This window comes from Amblyomma mixtum, chromosome 2 (genome assembly GCF_055824585.1).
Source record: "Amblyomma mixtum isolate Tamu chromosome 2, ASM5582458v1, whole genome shotgun sequence".
Classification (NCBI taxonomy): Eukaryota; Metazoa; Arthropoda; class Arachnida; order Ixodida; family Ixodidae; genus Amblyomma; species Amblyomma mixtum.
The window spans coordinates 20,922,572-20,928,571 of record NC_143013.1 but is presented as its reverse complement, the minus strand read 5'-3'; positions in this window follow the sequence as shown (position 1 = coordinate 20,928,571).

Below are 6,000 nucleotides of genomic sequence, written 5' to 3'. Positions count from 1 at the left end.
TGTCGAGAATTCCACAGAGCCGCAAAACTACTGATAACAACATAACAAGTACTCGATAAATGGTTGATGGTTGATGCGGGTTTAAAGTCCCGAAGCGACTAAGGCTATGAGAGGCACCGTGGGGAAGGGATCCGGAAATTTCGACCACCTGGGGTTCTTTAACGTGTACTGACATCGCACAGTGCACGGACATCTAGAATTTCTCCTCCAAAGAAACTCAACCGCTCAAGATTATGCTGTCGAGAATTCCACAGAGCCGCAAAACTACTGATAACAACATAACAAGTACTCGATAAATGGTTGATGGTTGATGCGGGCTTAAAGTCCCGAAGCGACTAAGGCTATGAGAGGCACCGTGGGGAAGGGCTCCGGAAATTTCGACCACCTGGGGTTCTTTAACGTGTACTGACATCGCACAGTGCACGGACATCTAGAATTTCGCCTCCGTCAAAATTCGACCACTGCGGTCGGGATCGAACCTGCGTCCTTCAGGTCAGCAGCCGAGCGCAATAACCACTGAGCCACCGCGGCGGCCTAAGTGCTCTCACACCAAAAATTCGGCCTTCCAGGTCCGCATGCACTGAGGACGTGCACAGGATACGTACTTTCCCAATGAATCCCATTGTGCTTTTTACGGGTTCAGCATGAGCAGGATCGAGAAGGTCGGATGGCGGAGCCCACCCACAAAAACAATACGCTCAAAGCTTGGCTACAGCGGCTCTGGCGTCGTGAAGGTATACCCTGCACAAAGTGGGCCAATGTTCGCGAGGTCGACATACTGACCTGGTCAAGTTCCGGTTCGTGGCTAGACTCACGGCCCAGTAACCCTAACCCTGCGTCCTTGTTGTTGTTGTTGTTGTCCTCTAGATAATGGCGCGTACCCACTGCGGGGGATTGGCCAAGACACAGGCGGCAACTGATAGGTGCACAAAATGTTAAACAAGAAAATAATGGTGGTGAAAATAAAATAATTATGATAATAATAGCAATTAGGAAATAAATGAAAGGTTCTCAGATGTGTAATTGAAATAGGCTGAACAAATGCTGTGAGATCGGTGACTGAAATAGAGAACGGGGCTAAATATTCCACGTTTCAGAAAGCTTTCGTTCCAGAGAAATATTGATCATGAGAAAGAGCAGAGCTTAAGACGGCAGCCGTTTAGTGTCTGTAAGGAAGTTTTGCATGGCGGAGAGCACACTCCAGTTGCTGTGCCCAAGGGAGGAAGCGCCAAGAGACAGAGCAACCCCGGCTGACAGACTTAGACCAAGCTGTGGTAATGGAAGCTCCAGCAGGCGGCTCCGTAAAGATGAGAAACGGCGGCAGGTCAACAAGAAATGATCTATCGTTTCGGGTTCTCCGCAAAACGGGCACGATGGGGAGACCGCCAGACCAGATCTATAAAGGTAGAAGTTTAAGTGAGGCACGCGACAACGTAGACGCGTGAAGGAAACCTCAAGCTTGCGTGATCGCCATCCTTTACTGCACCACGGGTAAAGGAGATGCCGGAATTCGGGAGAGGAGGTCAGAGCTGATGCTGCGAATTCTTTCAAGAGCAGATACCTGCGAAACCTGGCCGCCGTAATATATGCGCTGGGTGGAAGCACAGATACAACTGGGCCTTGAAGAGATGCCTTCGCCAGGGTATCGGCAACCTCATTCAAATGGATTCCTCTGTGCCCAGGCACCCAGACCAATCGTAATGAACACACGTGGGGCGGAACCAAACATTTGAGTAACCGAAGTGCCTGAGATGTTGGAGGCCCGGTGAGAGAGGAACACAACGATAATGAATCTGTCATAATTATGACAGAAGACAAAGAGCTGTTTAATTTGCGCAATGCTAAGACTACTGCTAGAAATTCGGCCAAATAAATAGGGGTGTAATCGGGAAGACGGAGTGAGAATGACCAGTCAAGGGAGATGGAGAAAATGCCAACACCGGCCTTTTCTTCACACTGTGAGGCGTCTGTCGCTATGAGCACATGAGGTTTAAAGCATAGCAGGTAATCCTGCAATAAACCGCTGAGCAAATAAAAAGGCATTAACTTTGCATGTTTTGGAAAGATGTCATCGAAGACAATCTGAATAGATGAAGAGTTGGCGCACACCGGACGGATGTCCGAAATGCGGACGTTTAAGGGGTCAAGGAGGGATTGCACAAAACATATCCGAGGGGTACGGAAACGAGACCAGGATTCGTTGAAAAATGGCCGAGGCTGACGAAGGAAGATCAAATTGGAGGCATGAAGCGAAGAATCGCACATTCTTACGAACGTTTTCACCGTTAAGAGCCGAAACCTAGCAGTCAATGATGGAATACGCGCTTCCAGGTACAAAACGGAGTTCGCCACAAATTTTGGAAGGCCCAAACAAAGGCGCAACGCCTCTAGCTTCAAGAGAATCAAGGGGCGAAGTTTATACGCTGGCGCACCAGAGAATAAAACACAGCCGAACTCTAAGACTGGACGGACGTACATTCTATAAATCATAAGAAGTGAGTGCCTTCTCATGCCAGAACGAACACTGCTCAGCCTGCGCAGCATACCGACTGCTCGGACTCCTTTCGCAGTGATCTGCTCGATATGGGCCCCCTAGGAAAGAGAAGGATCATAAATTACTCCGAGGTATTTGACATTTTGCACTTGAGGAATTACATGGCTTCTGTAAACAATAGAGAAATTAACTGGACGAGAGAGCGGAAAAACCAATAAAGCACATTTATTGACATTAAGGGACAGATTAATGTCTCCTAACCATTGGTCTAGGACATTCAGGTAGGACTGTAAGGACTGGTACAAAGAGGAAATGTCGTTCTCTGAAGCAAAAAAGGCGATGTCATCAGCATACACATAGGTGGACACCTGAGGACTGCAGGGAATACTGCTGAGTAAGATGTTGAAAAGTACAGGGGAGAGGACCGCCCCTTGGGGCACTCCTCTCGCTTGTCGAAATTTGCTTGATGAAACACCGTTCTGGACGCAGTAAAATTCCCTGTCAGCAAGGAATTCAGCAACCCAAGCCACAAAGTATCTCGGAAGTCCTACTGCCTGTAGTCTTTGCAAGAGCGTCCTGTGCTCAACGCTGTCATAAGCTTTAGATACATCTAAAGTAACAAGCGCTGCGTATTGGTTTCGGCGACGAGCTAACTGTATGCGGCTCTCCAGATCGGTCTGGGCACACCATATAGAGCATCCTGGTCTGAAACCAATCTGGCAAGGGTTCAACAACCCAGTCTCTGAAATAACAGACATTATTCTGCCATGCAACACCCTCTCAATTAACTTAACGAGATTCCAAGTTAAAGAAATTGGCCTTATATTGTCTAACACATAACCATCTCCCTGCTTTTTAAGCAACGGGATAATCTTTGCTAGACGCCACTCATTTGGAATCCATGGCCCCTTAAGAGAGTAATTTATAAGTGCCAGTAAGTCGGTGGGAGATTCCTCGAACAAAATTTTAATCATAGAAGAAGTCACACCATCAGGGCCAGGGGCCGCGGGTGGGAGGCGGGATACAGTGTTCGACAGCTCAGTGAGGGTGACCTCCTCGAAATCGTCCAAAGTGGCAAGAAATCTCTGAGGAGAAGGAAGAAGAGCCGTAAACCGGCGCTCAAGGCCTCTGCCTATCTCTTCCAGGGACTGTGCAAGTTCAGCCGGTGACTGAACTAGGGAGACAGAGTTCATGGCGGACGAGATTAGTTTCCTGGATCTTAGGTAATTGAATAAAGCGTGCCTATTTCCAGATTTTGAAAGGAATTCGTAGCGTTCAGTATCGTGCAACTCCTTTGCACGAGATATGGTGCGCTTGAACGTAGCTGCAACGAACTTATAATCGATCCAGTTTTTGGGACACTGATTGTGGAGAAGTTTCTTCCAAGCAGCCTTTCGGCGCCTATAATCTCGAGCGCACTCTGCGTTCCACCAAAGGCACGGTGATGTTCCCTTATGTGCCGGAACCAAGAACTCCGATTTTTTACGAGCTCCATCCAAAATTGAACAAATGCGGATGGCATTATCTCCACTGTTGGAATGAGATAATTCCTGAAGGTCTGCTTTGAGGGCATTTTTAAAACTGTCGTAATTTATGAATGTGCGCCGTGTGCTGTTAGGAGAGGTCAACTGGCACATAACTTGGAAGCTAATCGGAAGGTGATCACTATTGGAGGCATAGTCAACTGGCGCCCAAGAGGACACAGTTATTCCGGGGGAAGAAAATGACAGGTCTAACGCTGAGCGAGACTGACCACGGACAAATGTAGGGAGACCCGAATTTAAACAGATGAGGTTATTTACACAAGCCCAGTCCCATAAGAGCGTACCGCAGCGATCTGTTCGAAACCCCCACGAAACATGATGCGAGTTGAAGTCTCCAACAATTAAAACCTGTTTCCTGCAACTAGATAAAAACGAGTCAAGAGGCCGAACGTCATGCACACCTGTTGGAAAATATACATTAGCCAGAGTGAGTGGCTGATATCCAGGAATATTGAGATCAAGTGCCTGAATTTCGCACTGCCTGTGCATATAATGAAATGACACAGTTGCCCTGTGGCAAAATTTTGTGGATACGAACAATAGCAACCCACCACCTCTTGAGGGCCGGTCAAGCCTGAAAGAGCGATAATCTTGTAAATTGAACCTAGAATCTTTAGTGAGCCATGTTTCCTGAAGAGCAATTAAATCTGGACTTAATTTACTGATTAAACAAACTAAATCTGCGTCCTTCGTAAAGCGGACTTCTTCTTCTTCTTCACCTCTTTATAATGGCACATACCCACGTGGGGGGATTGGCCAAGGTATAGTGGTATACATAAGGGAATTTTCATAGGATTACGACAAAATATCGGAGCCAAACGTGAATTTTGAAAAATGTATTCATGAAAAACGACAGAAGAATATTTGAAGTGAAATAAGAAAGAACATTTTGGCGAGAATAATAATAATAATAAAAAAAACTCCGAGCCTTTTAAAGGAGTTAGCAAATCAACCTACCAGTTGCAATTATGTAATCATGGAGATTCCCACAAATTGAACAAGTTTCGGATTCGGGCGCGCGCCCAACTGCTCGTCCAAGAAAGCGATCGCCAGCGGGAGCGAGCCGGGTAAATGGCGCCACAATTCGCGTCCTCGCCACTCGCACCCCTCGCAGAGCGAGTGCTTTCCCGAGTTGCGTACCGTGCTCAACAGATGTAGCGAGGATAGCCGAGAGGATGACGCGTCGCTATGGCGACGGCTGCTGCGAACATAGAGCTAATATACCAACTCCGCGTTTGCCCTCTATTCAAGGGCGGCAGTGAGCATGTGACCGCTCTGCGACGGCGGTCGCCCTGCATGGCTCGGTCAAGACAGCCGTGGAGTGGGATGCCTCGCAGCCGGGTCGGGGTCAGGACACGTACAGTCTGTGTCAAAAGTAACCAGGCTGCACGGTTTCTTTCTAGCTTGTATAGTGAAGCCCTTGGGGCTTTCCTAAAGATCCAAAGGTGTTGGAAAGTAAGAAGACCCCCCAGTTCTTACCTTTAACGGCCATTTCAGCTTCAGGTAAGCTGTAAGGGCTCCACTGTACGAGCTAGAATCAAACCATGCAGCCTGGTTACTTTTGACAAAGACGGTACCTCCTTCACTACCAGGCACTACTGTTCACGAACGCACTGCAAGGGCACCGGCAGAGTGGTGAGGACGGGAAATAAAGCGCCTCTTCCGTTCACCAACAGCGATTCCTCTTTCTGCGGCGTCGTTACTGGTTGTGTAAACTGTTCGAACCGCTGCTGGCTCTATGACGTAACGGTTTCGGCGCATCGACCTTTCAGTACACAGGCTTTTTGGTCGAGTGGCGCTTGTCATGAACGTCACTTCGGACCTGAAAATGGCGCGAGGTGAATGCATTGCATGGTTGCCTATGAGCATTTTTTAATGCGAAAGCATTTCTTGCCTTATGAGTTGTGCCGACAGGATGTGTCACCACGGGCTGTGGACAGTAATTGTGGACAGAGCGTGTCC